Genomic DNA, 21,527 nt, shown 5'->3' with positions numbered 1-21,527 from the left:
CATTTTCTCAAGGTTACATTCTCATAGGGGAGGACAACCCACGATATGGCTGGGGGCTGAGATGAGAGTCCCCGGGGCAGTGATTTTGAAGTATGGAGTCCACATGAGGGGGCATGAGGAGAATGAAGGTGGGCCAGCCTGGGCCCCTCCCCAGAATGGAGGCCCATTCACCACTGGGAGAAGACTCGGGGCGAGGAAGGTGGCCACAAGAACCATATTCAGGTATTTGAAAGTCGTTCCTGTGGGAAAAGGACTGGCTTGGCCTTGGACTCAGGAGCCGTGGGTCAGGTGTCAGAGGGACACTTGGGCTTGGTGGTACTGATTAGAACTCTCCTAAAGTGGGGTCCATCCAACCACATGTGTCCTCCCTGGGGGCCTCGGGATGGAAAGGTCACACGTCCACATTGGAAGAGCCTGGAGGTCTGAGGCCACCCCTGCTTACGTGCTCCTCGGTGTGCACAAGTACTGGATTGTTTGTGTGGCCTTGTGTAACTGCACGTGTGTGTCTCCCCTTCCCCCAGACTGCAGGGTCTCATGATCGCATCTTTCTTGGGGTCTGTGGCCCTTTCCATAAGGAAGGAAGAGAAGGTGCTTTCTGCCTCCCTCCCACCGGCACCTGCCAGCTTCCTGGGCCTTCTCAGGCCCATCCCCCGCCCCCTCTATGGGAGCCCTCTGTGGCCGGCAAAGCGCTCCTGTTGGGTCCTGTCCTCCCCCACCAGCCTCACTCCTCTGTGCATGGCTGACATCGCTGAGATCATAGCTGGAAGCAGTGCCTTGATTTTCGCTGCATGGGCTGAAATTGGGGCCCATGTTCAAGGTGGCAGAGAACCAGCTGGAGAGCAGACTCCTTGCCTTCTGGCCATCGGTCTAGAGCTCTGGAGGAAGTAGGGAGGTCCTGCCTCTGTGTGGTCCGGTGGGAACCACCAGGAGGGATGGAAGGGCCAAAGTTGGGAGAAAGGTAGTTTTTAGCTCAATAAAAGAGAAACTTCCCGGCCCTTGGAGCTGGCCCAAAGTGTGGAGTGGGCTGCAGGAAGCTCCCTGTCATAGGGGAGGGGGGACCAGCCGTTGGGGCGGTATTCCAGGTCGGGGACAGGTGGCAGTAGATCTCCTGTGAGCCCCCTTCCAACTCTGAGGTCTTGTGGGGATGCCCAGAGAGTCTCACTTCGTTTTCCATGACAGATAGGCCAGGCCCAGGACCCTGTGGATTGTTGACAGGCTGGCCCTGCCCTCAGGAAGCTTACCACTGAGCTGGGGGGCGTAAGGCAGTAAACATGCCAGGGCTTCAGCCCATCTGGGATTTCACTGATGCCGTTTGTCCTTCTGCTGATGCAGATGTCATCTTGTCTGTGCCCTTTGAGTCATGGCCATAGATTTGGAGCCACCAAGGTCTTGGCGGCCACCTGGGTCCTCCCACCTGGTTTTTGCCTTTTGCGGGTAGCTCGGCCACCCCCACCTTTCCCAGGCCCACACTCCGCTGGTCCACCCTCTGCCCGCAGACCGGTCATCACCTGAGCCGTGCTTCGCCTGGTGTGTGTGAGCCTCCCAGATTCCTCCACCGCCAGCAGTGGTTGCCTGCAGCGCGGTTTCCTTAGCGGGTTTGGCGTTCGAAGACACGCCACCTCGGCCATGCCCGGAGGAGATTGTGCTAGCAGAGCGGTGTTTGCCCTGGTCAGCACCCTGGGACCGTTAGAGCTCTGCAGACCTTATCGTGTGCAGGCTGGCTTGTGTTCCTCCTCCGCCTCGGTTCTAGACCCAGCTCATTGTCCATCTTCCCCACCTGGGACGGCTGCAGCTCCATCTGTACTGACCTGTCCCCTGCTTGGAGACTCCAACCGCGTGTCACAGTCCGCATCTGCGCGTGCAGTTAGGCCGATCCTGGATTTTGTGGATAAGGTCTTTTAGGCCAACATTGCCAGCTCTAAGGAATCTGTCTTCTAGGCGGAGGGGAGTAAAGTGTGAGAGCACTGGAGAGGAAGGAAGAGCCTTGAATGCCCAAACAAAGTTGATCTTGGAGGCAGTAGGGAGCCATGGAGTTAATGGAGCAGGGGAGTGACACGGTCACACCTGCATGTTAGGAATATAATCTCGGCAGCTGTGTGTGAATGGGTTAGGAATGACACGAGACACAAGACCTGTAGGGGAGACCCTTGTAGTAGTGGAGGGGAGAGGCGAGGAGGGCCTGGGCTCCAGTGGTGGCGGTGAGAGTGGACAGCAGGGGACTGGACAGAACAGTCCGTTGGGCTTCATTGCACAGCGTGGTTTGGCTCACCTTTCTCGTTCCCTTCTCGTAGTTTTTATTGAGTATCCCTGTGATGAGCAGCTAGATCATTCTCATAGAGATTTTATGAAGCTGAGAAAGCAGGCATGTAGATTAGCTGTTACTGATGCTTTTTTTTTTGGCATGGCATGCTTTAGTTAAAAATGTTTTATTTTTTATTCTGAACTTAAACACCAAATAAAGCGGGCATTTCCATATTCATCATGAAACAGAAAAAGATTGTACAGGAAACTGTAGCTCTCTGATAAAATTCCACATATATTTATGTCTGATAAAAACTCAGCCTGTCACTTTCAAAGCTGTCCTGGTAGTCTGTGATTCTTTCTGGCTTGTCATCTCCCTTCTGTGTATTTAACAATTTGTGGCAGCGAGGTGGTGCAGAGGATAGAGCGCTGGACCTGGAGTCAGGAAGGCCTGAATTCAGATTCATCCTCAGGGGCTTACTAGTTGTGTGACCCTGGGCAAGTCACTGCAGTCTCCTCAGCTATAAAATGGCAATAGTAATAGCTCCTACTCCACAGGGTTATTGTGAGCATCCAGTGCGATGATCTTTGTGAAGCACTTATCACAGGCCTGGCGTGTAGTAGGTGCTTAGTAAATAAATACTTGTTGAATTCCCTCTTTGCCTCCCAGGGTTGTTGTGAGGATAAAATAGGATTTTTATAAAGTGCTTGGGCAAATTTAAGGCACAATAAAAATGTTAGCTGTAATTAGCTATTATTTTTTAAAAAGATCTTTCGGTGACTTCCCCCTTGCACCCCCACCCCCACTGCCCTTTCTCAAGTGCACACAAAAAGCCCGTGTGGCAAATATGCTTAGTTATGACCCCAGGACAGAGGCTTGTACGGGCTGCGTCTGGAAATGCAGCTCTTATTCTCTGTCTTGGTCCCGTCCCTGCTCTGTCAGGAAGTGGGAGCATCTCCCTCCCTCCTCCTCCTCTGGAGCCATGGTTCGTCATTAGTTTGAAGATCAGAGTTCTTTTTTTTTTTTGGCTAGGCAGTGGGGTTAAGTGACTTGCTCAGGGGTCACACAGCTAGTAATTGTCAAGTGTCTGAGGTTGGATTTGAACTCAGGTCCTCCTGACTCCAAGGCTGGAGCTCTATCCACTGTGCCACCGAGCTGCCCCTATAAGTATTTTTAACACATGGGTCTTTTCCTCTTTCTTTGGTCTGTTTGGAGCACAGGCTTAGTAATTATAGCACTAGGTCAAAGGATATATACATAGTTTATACAGTGACTTTGAGGACATATTTCCAGATTGCTTTCCAGAATTCATGGGGGTGGGAAGGAGAATAAGGATTTATAAATTGCCTTGCCTCCTGTGTGCCAGGCAGTATCTCATTTAGTCGGTTCACAGTACCACCAATAGTGTTCTTGCTTTCCCATTTTGGTGGTGGGTTTTTTTTTTCCAGTCTAATGGGTGTGAGAGAAACTCAGAGTTGCTTTAATTTGCATTTTTCTAATTATTATTATTGGTTTGGAGCATTTTTTCGTATGGCTTTTTGTGGCTTGGATTTGTTTCTCTGAAAACATGTCCTTTGACCTTTTACATCTGTTGGAGAATGACTCTTGTTCTTATAAATTATATTCAGTTCCATATATACTTTTATGAGATCTTTATCAGAGAAACTTGTTGCAAAAAAAAAAAGCCCCCAGTTATCTGTTTCCATTCTAATTTTAGCCACATTGGATTTGTTTGTGCAAAACCTTTCTAATTTTATGTAATCAGAATTGTCCATATTCTCCCTCTGTGAAACTCTTTTCCCTTATTCGGTCCTGAACCATCCCTGTAACCATAGAACGGAAAGATGATGTCTTCCTTGTTCATCCAGTTTGTGATGTCATTCCTCACGTCTGAGTCGTGTATCCGTTTGTAACTTGTCTGGGTATATGGTGTGACATGTTGCTCTACACCTAATTGTTGCCACACTGCTGTCTTGTTTTCCCAGCAGTCTTTATTGAAGAGTGAGGGAGACCGTACCCAGGTAGCCTCATTTGGGGTTTTTTCCTCAAACATTCTGCTACTCCATTCATATGCTTTTTGATTTTTTTTTCACTTACCCTTCAGGGGCATTAATTTGGTCTGGGACTTTTTTCTGTTCTTTCCACATCTTCCCCTCCTTGAGATTTCTTGTCAGATGGTCAGTCATTTGTGCTGTCGAGGACTTGGTGTAAAGCAAGGATTTCCTTGGGTCGGAGTAGACCACCCTTCCCGACTTTACCTTCTAAGTCCCACGTCCGCCTCTTTGTTTAGCACATGGAGGACTGAAGGGTCAGGATCGTCATGGAACGGCTCTTCCCGTCGCAGGTGATGGAAACAGGCCACTCCAGAACAGCGACGCCTTAGTTCTGCTGGACGTCTCCTTGACGGCCTCCGCCTGGCTTTACCCTTGAGTGCTCTGAGGTTGTGTGGCCCTGCAGAGGAGGAGAGGAGAGAGCCGCTCTCTGGTCCTGGAATCACGGAGGCTCGGGCTCCCAGCTCCCTCACTTGGTGCTCTCCTCGGCCCCTGAGGGTCCAGCTGTCACTTACGCAGATGGCTCCCCCATCTCTGTATCCATTCCCTGTCTCTCCTGAGCTTTGGCTGCGTGTCACCAGCTATGTATCAGGCATTTTGAAATGGCTGTCATCCAGACATCTTAAACTCACAGAAATAGAACACATCCTTGTATCCCCTCCCCTTCCCCCTTCTCTCTCCTTGTCGAGAACCTCTCTGTTGCTGTCCAGGTCACCACCATACTCCCAGGTCACTCGAGTTTGCAGCCGAGGTGTCATGAGTCCACGCTCTCGGCCCACATGTCCAGTCTTTTGCCCAGTCTTGTCATTTCTTACCTCACGTCTCTCCTTTTTGGCAGCTAGCTGGTGGTGCAGTAGATAGAGTGATGGGTCTGGAGGCAGGAAGACCTGAATTCACATCCAACCTAACTGTGTCTCAAGGCAGGTCACTTCACCTTTCTGCTTCAGTTTCCTTGGTTGTCAAATGGTGATAAATAATAGCATCTACCTCTCAGAGTTCTGAGGATCAGCAGAAATCGTGTTTGTAAAACGTGTGGCATGGTGCCTGGCGCAGTGAAGCCTCTCAAATGTACGTTCCCTTCTCCCCTTCTGTCTCCTCTCTGCTCTCGAAGCCCTCGTCCTATTTCAGACCCTGTCACCTCATGACTAGACTTTTGCCTTTACCTCCTGTTTGGTTGTCCTGCCTCAGGATTCTTCCCACTCTAATCCAGCTTTTCCCCTACAGTAGATGACCTCTTTTTTTTTGGGGGGGGGCAAGACAGCCAGTAACTAATGAAGCTTTTCAATGTGTTTCCAGTGAGCTAAAATCTAAAATGAGGGACATTCCCCCCAGTGCTCAGCTTCTAATTCATGGCCAGCCCACAAAGAGCTGTTGTACCTGAGCACTTTTTTTTCTTAAACCTGTGGGTCCATTTGGGCTGCAGACCTAGAAGGCATAGCCCTGGTTCAGAGGGTGTGCCCAGTGTAATAACTCTGGGGCTGTTGTTCCAAGTGCTTTCCAAAACTGGCTGAACCAGTTTGCAGGTCTACCAACAATGTATTAGTGTGCTGAGTGGCCTGCAGCCTCCTTTTCCTTTTTTTGTCTGACTCTGCCAATATGATATGCACCTTGGCTGTGTGTGGTAAGAACCTCCAGACCTCAGGCTCCATAGCCTGGCCTTGGGGAGTCCTGGGGCCCTTTGCTGGGGGATGAGGGCCCTGAGGAGGAGTTTGTGGAGGGAGGTTGTCAAACATGTTGTCATGACTAAAGAAAAGGACAGACAAGGCCCCAAGTGACTGCTCTTTGGTGTAGACGCTGCATGACCCCGTTAGACATTGGGTACTGCTGGTGTACGCCTTTGGCTCTCCAGACATTGGGGGGCCCCACAGGAGCTGGCTGTGAATTAGTGAAAACTGGGCATTGTTGGAAGATGAGGCAGGTCGAGCAGACTTTGGTGCAGAGAAGCAGCAGCTCTTGGGACAAGGGGAGGGCAGGAGCCTGTTGGAGGCACATTGAGAACAGTAGGAAAATAGCCGGAGCCTTGTTGAGGAGGGAAAGGCGCTTCAGAGGTACCCTGGCATCACCTGGCATCATCTTCTCCCCATCTTATGTCGCTGTGGGCATCAGAGGAAGTGGGAGCCAGGCACTATTTCACCTACACCTGTGGAGCAGCGTCTTAGCAGACATTCCCCTTGGCTCCTCCTGGGTCCGGACTGGGGTGGTTTTGTCATTCCTGTTGACGGAGCAGAGTGGTGTCTCTGTCATTATCATCTTTATGGCTGCCATACCTGGAGCACTTGAAGGGTTATACCATAGCTCTAGGAGGGGCAGAATACAAAGATTGCCCTCGTTTTACGGGTGAGGAAACCGAGACCGCCAGACTTTGAGTTACTTGCTTGGGTCACTGGGCTCAGAAGTTGGAGGAGTCGGCATTTGAACCCACTTCGAAGTCTGGAGCCCTGGTGGGGGCCCCCCCCGGGGCAGGGCACTCCGTCTCCCATGATCTAGCTCCCAGGTGTCAGGGCAGGGGCCGGCCCACTCTCCGGCCGGCCGCCCACCCGCCCGCCCGCCTCCTGGGCTCTAGCACAGCTGCCGGAGGTTGGTTCCCAGAACAGAGAAGCTAAGTCTGCTGGTCTGTTTTTAAACACCCATGTGCATCTTTGGGGGAAAAGAAAGCAATTGAGTGGCGGAAAAGCAATTTCCGTGCAGATTTTGAAGGCAGCTATTAAATCTTTACAAGAGTCTAATTGTGGCTGCTGTATGGAAGGAATGGATAGTGTTTGTTAATAGAAAGTGTGGTGTAAGATGAAATTATCTTTCCTGCCCTGCTGTAATTAGAGACCCGGGGGAAAAATCGGAGGCTCCTCAGAATCTTGGGGCACCAAGGAAGCCTGCGAGGGCCTCTTGGGACAGTGGGACACGGGTGCCCCATCCCTGCATCGCAGATAAGTTAGGGCGTCATGAAGAGAGCCGGGGACCTGGTGTCCAGACCCCGGAGCTCAGACCCAGGCTTGTATCCTTCCCGGCTGTGTGGTCACAATCGCCTCCCCCCCCCCCACAAGGCTGATGTGTCCAAAGCACTAGGTCAGCCCTCAGGCCAGCTCTCGAAACGGCCTCCGTGGTTCCTGGGTAACCTCCAGGGCCCACCAGAAGTAACCACTCCTTCCTTCTCTTCCCAGGGCTGTCTGTTCTGACACGGGATCCTTGGGAATCCTGAGGACTCTGCTGGTTTTCAGCACACATGGAGGTACCGTGGGGCCTTGGGGATCCTGGCGGGGATAGCGACGTCAGGGCTCTCAAAGCCCTGCATGAGGGGCAGCAGCTCATCAGCCTCTGGGGCTTGCTGCCCCCACAAACTCATGCCTCTTCCTTCTGGGGTGTCCCAGCTATTACAGGGGCTGTTGCTCATGGATTCACGCATGTTACTGTCGATCAGTCCATCACTAAACAGCTATTAAGCACCTACTGTGTGCCAGGCACTGTGCTAAGCCCTAGAAATACAAGAAGAGGCAAAATTCAGTGCCTGCCCTCAAGGAGCTTACAGTCTGGTTGGGGGAGACAGCCTGCAAACAAATATAGAAGCCAGCTCTGTATAGGGTAAATAGAAGAAAAGAACAGAGGGATTAAGAGGCGGGGAAAACTTAGAGGAAGCCAGGGAGGTCAGAACCACAAGGGGTCACAGCGGTCATCTCATCCCCCCCTCGCTTTGTAGATGGGGACACTGAGGCCCAGAGAGGGGGAGGAGCCCGTCGGCAGCAGGGCAGAACCCAGGTCCCCAGACTTCCAACCCTGGGTTCTCTTCACTGCGTGCGTGACTTTGTTTCCCCTCTGCTTCGGTTGGACTCTGGGAGTTTCCGGGGCCCATTGTGGTAAAACCATCCATCCTCCACGGTGAGAGGTCCCTAGATCTTTCCCCTAAAAGGCGACGACTCTGTCTTCAAGACTGAATTGGTTCTGGGGGCTCAGGCTTAGCCACTCGACGTGGCTTTCTGGAGCCCTGAGCCCAAAGCCCCAGAGCCTAGGAGTGGGAGTCTGTCCGGGGACCCTTCCTGAGGCAGGTGCAGAGGAAGAAGACAGCATTACCGTGCTTCCACGTCGTGTCCTTGCCGAGGGTCTGACCCTGCCAGTGTTGGGTAAACCTGCCCTGGGCTGGCCTGAGTCGGGCCTCCCCAGAGCGCATCAGGTACTCCCTCCGTGCCAGGCAGCATGCTGAGCCCTGGAAATGTAGACAGACCTTGCTCTCAAGGACTTACCTTCTAACGGGAAGACAGCACAGGGGGAGCAGCGGCTTATTCTGGGATGTAGAAAGGGGTGGGAGGAGCAGGCAGAGGCCAAGGCCTGGGCCCCAGGTAGCTGGGTGGCTGTGGAGCTGGAGTGTGCCGGTGTCCCTGGACAGCCGGGAGACGCGGCCAGTTTGCCCCTTCTCCGTCACTAGCCAGCGCCTCCAAAGTCCTGAGTGCCGTGTCCAGCAGGCCAGGCCACTGTCCAAGGCTTATAGGCTCCTGTGCAGCCTAGGAGCTTCCCACAGCCAGGAGAGGCAGGAGTGCAGGTGTTATTTATTGCCATTGACAGTTGGGGAAACTGAGGCTCTAGGAGCTTGTCTGACTTCTCCAAAGCTCCCCCTGTTTAACAGTTGCTGGAACTGGGCGTCGGGGCCTGGTCTCTTGCTGTTCATCTAAGGGAGGTGAGAAGAACGTAGGAAAGAGATGGGGTCGTTCAGTGGCGCGTCGAGGAGAGCGGATGGGAGGGTCAGCTGAGAGACCCGACAGGCCGGGAGGATTCAGTAGGCCAGGCATGGAAGTGGCCTTTGCTGCCCAGGACAGCTCCTTTCATCCCCTCCCTTGTTTCCATCCTGTCCATGCAGTCATTGGGAACCTCACTTCAGCACTGCCGGCTTCATGCCCTCCATTTGACTGTGGACTGCCCTCCACTGCCTTCTTTAAGAGTTTCACTTTTTAGATGTGGCTGCAGCTCCTGGGCTCCAGGTGACTGATGGACAAGGGTTCCTGGGCTGCCCCGGTCCTACTGTTTGCCCCAGGGTAGATGGCAATGGGTCTGCCAGTGCATCATTGTGTGCACGGAGGTCTTGGGGCAGTAACCAGGAAGAGGGCTGGCCCAGAAAGCCTGGCCTCTACTCTTGGCTCGTTCTTACTGCCCAAGTGACCTTGGGCGACTGACTTGAGCCCCTAGCCTTTGGTGCCCTCATCTGGAAGGTGAGCACTTGGCCCGGATCTATCTCTCAGCTCCCATCGGTCCTGGGGATGCTCTTGGGTGTCAGGTGGGCCCACAGCTGCCCCTTTCTAAGGGGAGGGAGTGATCCCTGACTTAGCACAGAGAGGGAAGCACCTCAGAGATCACCAGAGCCCCTCCCAGTGTGAGAGGAGCCACTCCTGGCTGCTCTGGTGATGAGAAAGCTCTTTGGGTCAAACTTAAACCTTCCTCCTCGTGACAGGCTCGTAGACCTGGGTCTGGAAAGGACCCGGGAGCCCATTTCACAGACCCAGAAGGTGAAGGGTCCCCCACCTTGTGAGCTTCTTGGTTCCAGTCAAGTCGTGTGATCACTCAGCCTTGCAGAGCCACACAGGGCGAGGATGGTCCCTCTTCTGTGTGACATCCTCAGAGATGTCTGAAGACAGCTGTCATGCCTTCCATAGTCTTCCAGAAGCCTCCCCAAGTCCCTCATCTGTTTTTCGTTGGGCCTGGAGCGGCATTGACGTTGCCCGGGGGTCTCGGGCTTGGCGCAGAGCCCCTCTCTCCTCACCCATTGCAATGTGGCCTCCAGACGTGGGTGCTGCAAGCCGCGCGCCCCTGGTGTGGGCTCCCAGAGCCCGGCTCCTCCATGGGGGTGCCTTCCTGGCAGGCCCTCAGTTCTCCAGCTGCTCCTCAGACCTTGGCCGCCTCTGCCCCTGTCTCGGGAAGCCTTGCTTTGCCTTGCACGACAGAACATGTCAGAGCTCAGGCTGTTAGCGCCATCCCCAATGGGAGCTGACGCCACAGTTTGCTTTCTTCAGATGGAGCAGAGAGGTCAGAGTATTGTCGACTGATTCTCTGTGAAGTTGTCATCCTCAATTCCCCCGAAGCCTCCTCAGGGATTGGCTGCTTTGGGTTGTCTGGTCTCCCCAGGGGCTCCATGATGCAGCCCGCCCTGCCAGCTGCCCTGGCCAACCTGGAACTAGGGTTTGAAGTGGAGAGGCACCAGGGGCCACTCTGTCTCCTCTCCTAGGCTGCCCCCGAGATCTTTGATCTCCGGCTTCTTCTGGCAGGCAGCTTCAGCTGCCTTCTCCAGTGAGGCGCTGGCAGCGTTGTGGCCTGTCACGCTTCACCCTGGGGAGATGCTCTCTGGGGAGCGTGGATGCCAGAGCTTCCCCCGCCTGCCTCGCTTCTGCCCTCATTCATACAGCAAACATCAGTCAGGGGCTGCCATGGCTGTTCTGGGGGAGAGGCAGCAGCCAGGGAGCCATGACTTTGTCACCATGGGCAGTCTCTCTCCAGCTCAGCCTGTGGCGTATGAGAGGTCGTCAGCCTCCGTGAGGCCAAACCTGGCTGGGCTGGGAGCTAGCCAGCAGACACTCTGCCTGTGCCTGGGCCACCCTCAGGGACTTCCTAGCAGGGCGAGGCTGGCTGAGCCTAGGAGAGCTCAGGGTCCCCTCCACTGACGGCCCAGCCAGGAATTGGGGGTGGCCTTGAGTGGAGGGAAGTGCTGGGACTTGAGGGGAGCAGAAGGAAAAGGGAATTGCATAGTTCTGCCCTTGAAAGCTTCTGGATAACCAAGTGACTGTTCCTGGATTCTTTCACCACCCTAGCCTTCTTCCAGCAGGAAATCTTCCCCTTCGGGGATTAGAGGGTTCATCGGCCGTGTCCTGTTGGGGGACAGAGCAGGGGCAGCTCCAGCTTGGCTTGCCAGCCAGGGGTCCTTTGACTCTGAAGTACTGATGCCTCTTCAGCATCCATGGGGTCGGGGTGGGATGAGGGCTGAAGGACCAATGTGGCCCCTTTGTGCCTCAGGAGCTAAGGTCCTGTGTGCTGTGACTGGACACTGAGCTGGGCCAGGCCTTAGATGAAGGACAGGCTCGCTATCTGTAGCTGCTGGTGGGCGGTCCAAGCCCATCCTGCTAGGGGACCTCTTCTCTGCTAGCACAGCTTCCAAGGGCCCTGGTGAGACCCCCAAAGCGGAACTGGGGCCTCCCCATGGGCAGTGCCACGTGGCTCCTGCTGTCCTCAGTGTGTAGATGAGGAAACTGAGGTTCAGAGGTGGACCTCACGGGTAGCTTTGTGCCTGGTGGGCTGAGACTCACACTGGGCTCTTCTGGCACCGAACCCAGCCGCTCTTCTTCTCCCTCCCCCTCCCTTTCTAGAAAATTACCAATAAACACAAACATTTCCAAAGGCCACAAAATGGGGATGGTGCATGGAACTCTGAATTGGAATCTTCCCCCCATATTCAATGTTACCTGATAGAGCTAACATGGCGGTGCTAGCCTGGTCCCTCCATGCAGCCAGTCTCATTTGTATATTCTTTTTTTTTTTTTTAAGGCAATTGGGGTTAAGTGACTTGCCCAGAGTCACACAGCTAGTAAGTGTCAAGTGTTTGGTCTGCGGCCGGATTTGAACTCAGGTCCTCCTGACTTCAGGGCCAGTGCTCTATCCCCTGTGCCACCTAGCTGCCCCCTTGTATATTCTTGAAGTGACTCCTTGACACCCTTTTCTTTCCTCTCCTCCCTTTTTTTGCATCACAGCTCTCTCCATTCCTGCCCTCCTTCAAACAAAAGTGTAATCAGGAAGAACAAATGTGTGTTGCCGTGAGCGTGTCTGGAAGCGGGGCTGCTGCGCCTGCAGGCTCTTAGCTCTCCACCCAGTGCTGGGAGGCACGCTTCATCAGAGTTCTTCCTCATTTCACGATGATTTTCCTTCACATTGCTATGACCATTATATCATTCTCCCCATTCTCCTCATTTCTCTCTGCATCAGTTCATACAAATCTTCCAAAGTTTTTCTGAATCCTCCCCTTTCACCATTACTTACAACATGCCAATTCTCATCCCCCGATTGAGGGGCATCCCCTTAGTTCCAGTTCTTTAAGGGCTACTATGAGTATTTGTGTGCCTCAGGGTCCTTTCCTTCTGACATTTGTCTCTTTGGGGGATACAAGCCCAGGCGTGGTATCGCTAAGTTAAAAGAGTATGCCTGGTGTGGTGACTTTGGGAGAATAGTTCCAAGTTGCTTTTCCAGGGTTAGTTTTTTGGTTATTTCAACAAGCCGTGCCATGGCCCGGGGCTGTTTCCATGGTGGCACCATATTGCCTGGGGAGTGTATGTGCTCTGCTCGGCTCCAGATGGGAGCATTTGTCGAGGAGGGACTCGAGCAGGGGAAGGGGAGCAAAATGGCACATTTAGGCTCCATGGAGGGAAGAACTTGCTGACAGATTGAAATGAGCTGCCTGGGGAGATGGTGGCCTCCCCTGTCCTGGGGGGCCTTCACAGAGGCAGGAGGACCGCTGGACAGGTATGCTGCAGAGGGCATTCGGTGGGGCCTTGGTTGGATCAGAAGGAATGCCTCTGAAGGCTCTTCCAAGTAGGGACAGGAAATGAAGGGCCTTTTTTGGAGTCTCTCCTGGATGGGAGCCAGTCTGCTGGATCTGGAGTACCAGAGGACTCTTTGGGGAAGGTGTACTTGAGATACGCCGGATGCTGGGAGCATATCCTCATTAGCTCAGGCTCTTGGCCTGTTATCTCCCCGCCCCCACCAGCCTTGTCCCACTTTCTCCCCAGCTCTGGCTCAGCTGAGAGGCCTGGTCAGAGCCAGGACAGATGAGCCCAGCTGCCATCCGAGCCGTTTACCCCTCCACACCGTGTGATTCATGGGGCCGGGTTGTAATGAAAAGACTTTTGTGTGAAGACAAGGTGTCCTGGCTTGTGTCTCATTAATCACTTGGAAATAAATAGATCAATGACCAACCCTGAAGTGGGACACTGCAGGCTCTGCTGCTTCTCCAGGGCCCAGAGCCCTCTGTGGTGCTTCTCACATGTTTCCGTGGCCCAGGACGTGGGCATCTCCTCCAGGCTGAGGCTTGTGGTGGGCTGCCCGTCTTCCTGGGGAGCAAATGTGATCTCTCACTTCCTCCTTCTTGTCACCAAAAGCCAGAAGGAAACATCCAGGCAGACGGGGACTTTCCTCAGCCCCAGCAGGGTCCTCCAGGCACGCATGTCCCTCTGAGGGGTTGCTTCCCACCCCCACGTGTTTGACTCTGGGGATCCCATGGTCCTCAGAGCTGAGGAATGCTGGGTTTCTGGTTTGGAAAGGGTGTCAGATTCCTGGCATGGGCCCGCCACAGGTATTTTTAGCCACCTCTGGGCATTGTGGGTTTTTAGGCATTTCTCATCTGCTCTGCCCCACTGTGTGCTGGAATCAGCGATCAGCAGAATTTCCCCGCAGGGGAACAAGGTTTTTGTCTCATGCTGGATCCCTGGAAGGGGCAAAGATAGCCCCCCATCTCCTCACCCCCAGCTGGGGACTGCTATCTGGCTACCAGCAACTGGGTGGAGTGGGCACGAGGCCTGCAGTCAGGAAGGTCCAAGTTCAGATCTGGCCTCAGGACCCTGGGCAAGCCACATACCCACTGCCTGCCTCAGTTTCCCCAACTGTAAAATGAGAATACTGATATCATTTTTCTATCTTGCTCTGAGAAGCAAATGAGAAAATGTCTTTATTTAGCACAGAATGCTACCACTACAGAGTGGTAGTAGGTGTTCTAATAAATGGTTTTCTTCTTCCCCTTTCCCCCATTCTCTGATGCACGTTGTTAATGTAAAACAAAAAACACCAAAAAAGACTGTCTTTTGTTTTTCTAAAGATTGACTTCTGATCTGCCCCTCCTATTTCCCATGCCCGGGAAGCATCCCTTGTAACCAAAAGAGAGAAGAAAAAAACAGTATATGCTGCCTTCTATGCCTGTAGTCCCCCACTTGGTCAGAGAGGGGAGGCACATCTTATCTGTCCTTTAGGGACAAGCCGTGTCATCGTTGTAGAATGCTAAATTTCAGTTGATTGTTCTTCCATTGATACTGTTGTGGCTGCGCTGTTGTTTTCCTGGTTCTTCTGTCCTCGCTCTACATCTGTTGTGTCTTCCAGACGTCTCTGAATTCTTCCTAGGTACCTTTTCTTAGAGCACATTAACATTCCACTGTGTTCTCGGACCACAGTTTTCTTATCCATTCCCCAGTGGTTGAGCATCTTCTGTTTCCAGTTTTCTCTACCGTGAAAAGTACTGGTATGAATAATTTTGTGTCTGAGGGCCTTCTTTCCTGTCTCTGGCCTCTTTGGGGTTCTGTGTCTAATTGTGGGATAATTGAGTCAAAGGGTATATAGACATTCTAGTCACTTGGCTCAGCATATCCGTGGCTGACTTCTGGGCTGCCACCTTGGGTTTCTCTTAAATGCACAGCATTTATCTGGCCTAGAAGTTGGGAGAGACGATGAATAGGGAGCTATTTCTTCATCTGGGCCTGGCCCTTGCTTCTGTGCTAAGATTGTCCAGTAGGGGTTGTCTGCTAGCGTCCTGCAGGCCAGTTTCAGGTGCTGAGCAGACCTGTCAGAGCCTTCTTGTGATGCCTCATCAGGGTGACGATGAGGCGCTCTGGTTCCCCAAAGGCTGGGCCAGTGGCCCTAGACCTGCAGCAGACCCTACTGAACCAGAGAAAGGTCCCCTCTTTAGCCACCCACTGATGAGCCTGGCCAAGCTCAGAGAGGTCATTCCTCACTAGAGGCAGCCCAGGGTTAGCCAGTGTCAGGGTCAGGATTCAGACATAGTTCTACTGCCTCCGAATCCAGAGCAGTTTCTGTTCCTCGTGTCATTGGGCACAGGAGGGGGAGTCTATGGTATGTTCATCTACACTCATGGGGCAGCCATGGACCCTGGCCCTTGCCATGTGTGTCCTGCCCTTCTGGCTAGGAGGGTCGCCTTATACTCTGGCTAGCCCAGGGCACTTGAAAAGGCTTTGCTTTCAGTTTATCAGATTTTTGCCTTCATGGATGAAAAGGAAACGACAGTTAAGTGTAAAATTGAATTAGTTTGAGCTCCTTGAATAGGGGCAGATGGGTATGTAGAGGGTGACTGTAGCCCAGGGCTTGGAAATGGCTTAGCGAGGTGCAGCAGGGCTGGGGCTTGGTTGGCTCATCGGGAGACAAACTAGTCAACATTCTGGAGTCTTTGTTCTTGTAATATGGAAAGACAGCGGGCTGTTGTCAAAGGAGGCCCCCTTCTCAGCGCACACGTCTTCATTACTGCGGCCGAGAGTAACAACCCCCCTCCCTGAGATTCTCTTGGCTGGCCTAGGGCACTTGGCCCTCTCCAGTGGTCCAGCCATTCTTGGAATCTTGGTCAGGAGTGAGCTCTCGGCACCCCTGCAGGCATGGCATGGCACCCCTGCAGGCATGGCATGGCGCGTGGGGGTGTGGGAGGTGCTGAACGCTGCTTAACAGGAGAACCTGTTAGGGTATGGCTTCAGTTTCCTTCCTGGGCCTCGTGGAACAGCTGGATTTCTGGACGTTGCTAGCAAAGGACAGTACCTAGGAAAGAAGCCAGGCTGCTTGGAAGTTCTGGGCACAAAGCTACCCTTAGGGTCTGTGGCCTCATTGTGTGGCTCTGGTGGCCTGAATTAGGGAGCAGCTTCTTCAGAGGAGACTCCACTGTCCTAGCAAAAGCCACCCCTTCTTCCTGGGCTCCATCTGGCTTGGCTCAGGCCGTCCCCCAGGGCCCTGCCTGCTCTGGAGCTGTGATCCGCAGACTTCACGTGGCCCCATCCGGGTATCGAGTTTTACAATCCTGCTCCTGGAGTTTGTCTCTTAGTAAACTTTGAGAAGGACGTTGGGTTTTATTTTTCTTTCTTTTATTTAACTTTCTGAGGCTTGAGAATGCTCCAGTGACAAACACACCTGCCACATGGGTCTGAGCTTCAGAAGAGCAGCAGACACCTGTGTGAGGGCCTCCCTCCCTTGGAGGAAGGCAGCCCATCTCTGCCCTTTCTTCCCCCAGTCACACTCACTCTGCTCCCCGTGCCCTTCTGGTCTGATCATGACTGGGCTTCAGACGGTCAAGGCCACCCCCAGTCTGCACCCATCCCTTTGTGTTCCTGTCTCCTTCATGGCAGGGGAGGAAAGGGGGGCTCATTTTGTGTGTCTTAAGCTGTTGGAGGCAGGGCCGCATTGTGTTTGGCCAGAGGGTCCCAAGCGAACAAGCTGTCCTGTCCCCCTTTGAATTTTTGAAATTTTGAATTTTTTTTTTTAGGCAATTGGGATTAAGTGACTTGCCCAGGGTCACACAGCCAGCAAGTGTCAAGTGTTTGGTGTGACGCAGGACTTGAACTCAGGTCCTCCTGACTTCAGGGCCAGTGCTGTATCCACTGCACCACCTAGCTGCCCCAATTGCTGTCCCCTTTTGAAAAACCCTGAATGAAAGCTCATTAGATTGGCGTTTGTGATGCCTCCTGGCCCTTCCCTCCAATTGTAGGCGCCTGGAGGGCAGGCCTGGGGTTTATTTTTTATCGCTGTGTCCTCAGTAAAGGGCCTTGAAGAGCTTTGGACCTGCCCTGAGTGGGAGGAGGAAATTGGGAGAAGACCCAGTCCCTGCCCTGCTGGGTACCCGCAAACAACCAGGTACCAGAGCCACAGACAGGGCAAGCTGGACGTGATCTCAGAGGAAAGGCGCTGACCTTGAGAGGGGCTGAGAACCCCTCTTGCTTTTGGGGGGATTTTGGTTGAAACTTTGGGGAAGCCCAGAGGCAGAAGGGGAGGTCTGGGGGACCGGGCCAGTGAAAGTACAGCAGCTGGAAAGAAGTTAAGGAAACTCTCAGACTAGACTGCTGTGTTATTAGGAGCCAACCTAGACTAGACATAGGCCCAGACAAGGGCAAATTATTAGAACTAATGCCTTCAGTAGCCTGCTGTCTTCTCAGAATATCTAAGGTCTCTTCTCTTTCTCTGCCTTACCTACTTGGAGGGGGGCGTGGGGGGGGTGGTCAGGGACTTTTAATCTATAGTCCTTGGATTCTCAGATATTTAGAACCCTTATATTAAGACTTTTATTTTATTTTTTAAAATAGATTTTATTAATATTTTTTACATTGCCTAGATTTCCCTCCCCCTCGTTTTTCCCAGAGGCAAACAGAATTTAAAGAAAAACATAAATTCAGCAAAATCAATTAGTACATTGGAAAAAAAAATATGACATCAGGTGGGGAGAAGTGTTGCCTCATCCCTCTTGTTTAGGGCCAAGCTTCCAGATCATTGTACACCCTTCACGTTGGGCTGTCTGGTGACCGCTCGTTCCCTTTGCGGTGTTGAAGTCGCTGTGCATGGCGTTTTCTGGGCTCTGCATCAGTTCATGAAGACCCTTCCTCTGTTCATCACATCCCTCCTTTCTTATGGTGTGGGAAGATTCCAAAGCGTTCCTGCACCACACTTGGTCAGTCCTTCCTCCACCAAAGAGTGTTGACTGGTATCAGTCCTTCGTCACCCCGGTAAGGCGGCTGTCAATGTTTTGTTGACCGTGGGCCTTTTCTTCCCATTACCTCCTTGGGCTCCATGCTTACAGTGGAGTCTCTTGGTTAGAGGATATGGCTGTTTTAGCCACTTGTGTCCCACCATTTGGAATTGCTGTCCAGGACGGCCGTGCCAGTGATTCTCCCGCCCAGCTCCTCCAGCAGTGGGCATCGTTGTGCCTGCCTTCCCACAGCCCCTCCAGAGTGCACTGTTCCGCGGTTGGTCTCTGTGAAACCTTCAGGCTGTCTTGACTTCCATGACCTTTATTGTTGGTGATCTGGAGCCTCCTTTCCTGTGGTTCTTCATAGTTCTCAATTCTTCGGAGAACGGTTGGTTCCTGTCATTTGACCCAAGGTCTGTTGGAGAATAGCTTTGGTTGTATTGATTTCTGTTCATTGCCTATATTTTGGGTGCCAGACTAGCGGCTTTTATTTCTGCTTTAACTCTGTGCTTGAGGCTTTAATTTGCAGCTTCTTTGGTCTGTAGGGGAGCTACCTAGAGATGTCCCTCCAGGCTTGTGTGCTCTGGGGACCTTCCCGCCCCCCTCACCTCCAGCCTCAGGGCAGGATTAAACCCGGTTAGTTCTGTGGGGAGAAGTATGAGGCTGGGCTCTTTGTTTCTCTCTGGCGTTCACAAAGTGGAATTTGGAAGGCTTGACGGGAGAGGCCCGGGTAGCTCCAGGGCCCTAGTCCTGGTCTTGGGCTCTGGGACCAGCAGAATCTGGAAGGCCCCCCTGGTTGCTGCGCTGCAGCAGCTGTGGCCGCTCTAAGTCCCATTTTTCTCTCTTCTCCTCTCCTCCAGCCCGGAGCCAGCTGGGTGCTGAACAATGCCCTTGTTAAGAGAAATTTTAAAATGGGAATTGGAGCACAGAAGTGCACATTCTTTCCCTGGGAGATCTGGGCTGGGGATGAAGAGAACGCCAAAGCAGGGTTTCAAGTGTCTCATTCCTGGGAGAAAATTGCTCTGAGGCCCAGGGCGGCAGCATCCTGGACGGTGGGAAGGTGTGGCAGGAGCCTTCTTCCTCCTGCTTCTCCCTGCAGGCCCTGCTGGAAGGCCACCCCTTGGGCACAGGGCACAGGCAGGGAGGCCCTGCCCAGGTTTGAGACTGGGGGATCCACTCCCCAAGTACCCACCTCAAGGGGCTGCTTTGGGTTTAAAATAATGAGCAGGAAGAGGAGGAAGTGTTCGTTGCCCAAAGAAGTCAGAACTGAGACGTGCCAAGGGCTGGGCTCTGGAGGGGCGAGCTATGGATGTTTTCAGTCCATAGAAAACACGTCCCCATTTCAGAGTTCTCAGGAAGCTTTGGGCTGCCGGTGGTTAGTATGTCCCCTCTTCCCTGCCGTGGAACGGGCCCAGGCTTGGGACAGGACAGGTCGGAGGAGGGCGTGGCAGGTGGAGGGAGGGAGGACGAGCTGAAGGAGCCAGGGAGGGGCCTTGTCCGGCTCAGCTCTGCCTGTCCCCTGCCGGCCTCCAAACAGGACAGAAGGCCCTTGGGGGCAGGGCAGCCTCTTTCTGCAGTTTGTCCCCAGGACGCAGCTGACACAGTTTGTTGTTCAGTCATTTTCAGTCCTGTCCCATGCTTCCTGACACCATTCAGGGTTTTCTTGACAAAGAAACTGGAGGGGTTTGCCATGTCCTTCTCCAGCTCATTTTACAGATGAGGAAACTGAGGCAAACAGGGTGAAGTGACTTGCCCAGGGTCATGCAGCAATTAAGTATCTGAGGCCAGATTTGAAAGAAGAGTCTTCTTGACTCTGGGCCAGCGGCTCTATCTGCTGAGCCATCTAGCTGCCCACCTTGCAGATAGTAGACACTTAATAATTCTTTCTTGTCAAATGGATGAACATTTGGCCTGGGAAAGAGATCGAAGCCCTGACATTATTGCTGCTGTCAAATATCTGGAAAGCTCCCATGAGAAAGAGAGATTAGACTTTATTTGCTTGGACTGCAGATTTGGGCTCAGCCAGGCGACAGTGGCCCCATCCACAACAATTGAGGGGGCTGGTCGTGCTGGGTCACTGCAGATGGCAAAGAATGGGGGGGGAGTGGAGGAGGCTGCGGGTGCTTGGACCCAGATAGCGGCGGGCTTTCTCCCATCGCTTAAGATTCTAGATCCTCATGTCCTTCAGGGCCCTGCAGATGTCTCTAACTTGGCATCGTCACACTTTTTATTTTTTGAAAAAATTTTAAACTGAATGGATGGTAAAAATAGTCCAGTAAGCCCTTGAAACAAGGGACAAAATTTCAAAAAACAAACACGTGCCTAGTTTTCCCAAGTGTGGGCTGCCAGCAGCGTGGAAATGCTTCCTGTGGTGTTTGTTAGAGAGGAGGTGTAATCTGTACCCCTTGTTCAGTGTTGACTAGTTAACTGTCCCTAACAAGGGCGTGGCTTGGCAGTAAGCACCAAGCCTTTCTTGCTGTTTGTATGGTCTTTGAAAACTCGTTCAAGCTCTTTCACACCATTACCTCACTGGGTAGTCACACCTCTGTGACCCAGGGTGCCAGGTGACTTTCTGAAGGTCACTGAGGAAGGTCAGCAGGATTATGGAGGCTCAGCTTCTCATGGCCACGCGTGTCAACCCCAGCACGTTTGTGTGTTAATGGTTATGAGTAAGCTTGAGTCAGTAACATTTGTGGGTTACTGTTGCTATTCCCTGGATGGGCACTCTGAACACCAGAGCTTTAGCCCTCAAGAAGGGAAATTCCCCTTGATTCCCTGAGAAATGGGCCCTTTCCCGTGGGGACAGCTTCCCTGGCTCTCAGTCTCTCCCGGTGGTGCCCTCTGAGGCAAGCAGAACAAGTCCAGACCCCTTTCCACAAACCAGACCGTCAGAGGCTTCTGTGGCACTCCCCGCCTGCCCACCTCTCCAGGCTTCTTTTCTGGGGTAGAGAACACATAAATCCCCATTTGTGCAGTTCATCTGTTAAGGATTTGTGCCCTGCCTGCCAGGCATAGAGAATTAGAATCATAGGGTTTTTGTTTTGTTTTTTTTAAAGGAGATGGAGGGGCTTCTAGGTGGCACAGTGGATTGAGCACTGGTCCTGGAGTTAAGAGGACCTGAATTCAAATCCTGCCTCAGACATTTACTAGCTGTGTGACCCTGGGCAAGTCACTTCACCCTGATTGCCTCCAATAAAGAAAGAAAGGGAAGGAGGGAGAGAGATGGAAAGGGACTTCAGAGGCCTTGGCCTGATAACTTAGGAGACTTCAGGCCGGTAAGTCAGTGGCTTGTTCCAGGCCCCGCAGATGTTACTGAGCATCAGAGGCCAGATCTGAGGTCAAGTTTCTGACTTGAAAGCCAGGTCTCTTTCCATGAGGGTCACACTCGAAAATAGATTTGACCTGTGTTCTAAAAAGGGTTCAGATGCTTATGAGTGTTTGTTCCAAGTGTCTTTTTTTTTTTTTTTGGCTAGGCAGTGGGGTTAAGTGACTTGCCCAGAGTCACACAGCTAGTGAGTGTTATGTGTCTGAGGCTGGATTTGAACTCAGGTCCTCATGACTTCAGGGCCGGTGCTCTATCCACTGGGCCACCTAGCTGCCCCCCTCTCCCCCCCGCAAATGTCTTTTTTTCTGGCTATGATCTCTTCTAATAGTGGTCTCATTTTTTTTCATCATCTGTATATAATCAGTAAGTCATATGCCAGGCACTGTGCTAAGCTCTAGGGATACAAAAAGAAGCAAAAGACAAGCCCTGCCCTCAAGGAGCCTACAGTCTAAT

At 52.7% G+C, this 21,527-nt stretch overlaps 1 protein-coding gene across 11 annotated transcripts in view; it reads left to right on the top strand.

Annotated features, from left to right (window-relative positions):
- SIPA1L3 (signal induced proliferation associated 1 like 3) overlaps positions 1 to 21,527 on the top strand; it is a 161,039-nt gene that overhangs the window by 59,013 nt on the left and 80,499 nt on the right. For 8 of the 11 annotated variants that reach the window (XM_020978877.2, XM_078145806.1, XM_078145807.1 and 5 more), the window contains exon 2: positions 7,452 to 7,519. The exons of the other annotated variants lie outside the window; for them this stretch is intronic. The gene's annotated coding sequence lies outside the window, so the exon portion shown is untranslated. The remainder of the gene's footprint in view (positions 1 to 7,451; positions 7,520 to 21,527) is intronic. 11 annotated transcript variants of the gene reach the window in all.

The sequence above is a fragment of the Phascolarctos cinereus genome, unplaced genomic scaffold, assembly GCF_003287225.1.
Source record: "Phascolarctos cinereus isolate Bilbo 61053 unplaced genomic scaffold, phaCin_HiC Scaffold_726;HRSCAF=1367, whole genome shotgun sequence".
NCBI classification, from domain to species: Eukaryota; Metazoa; Chordata; class Mammalia; order Diprotodontia; family Phascolarctidae; genus Phascolarctos; species Phascolarctos cinereus.
Note: the sequence above shows the minus strand (reverse complement) of the source record. Positions and strands in the feature narration are given on the sequence as shown.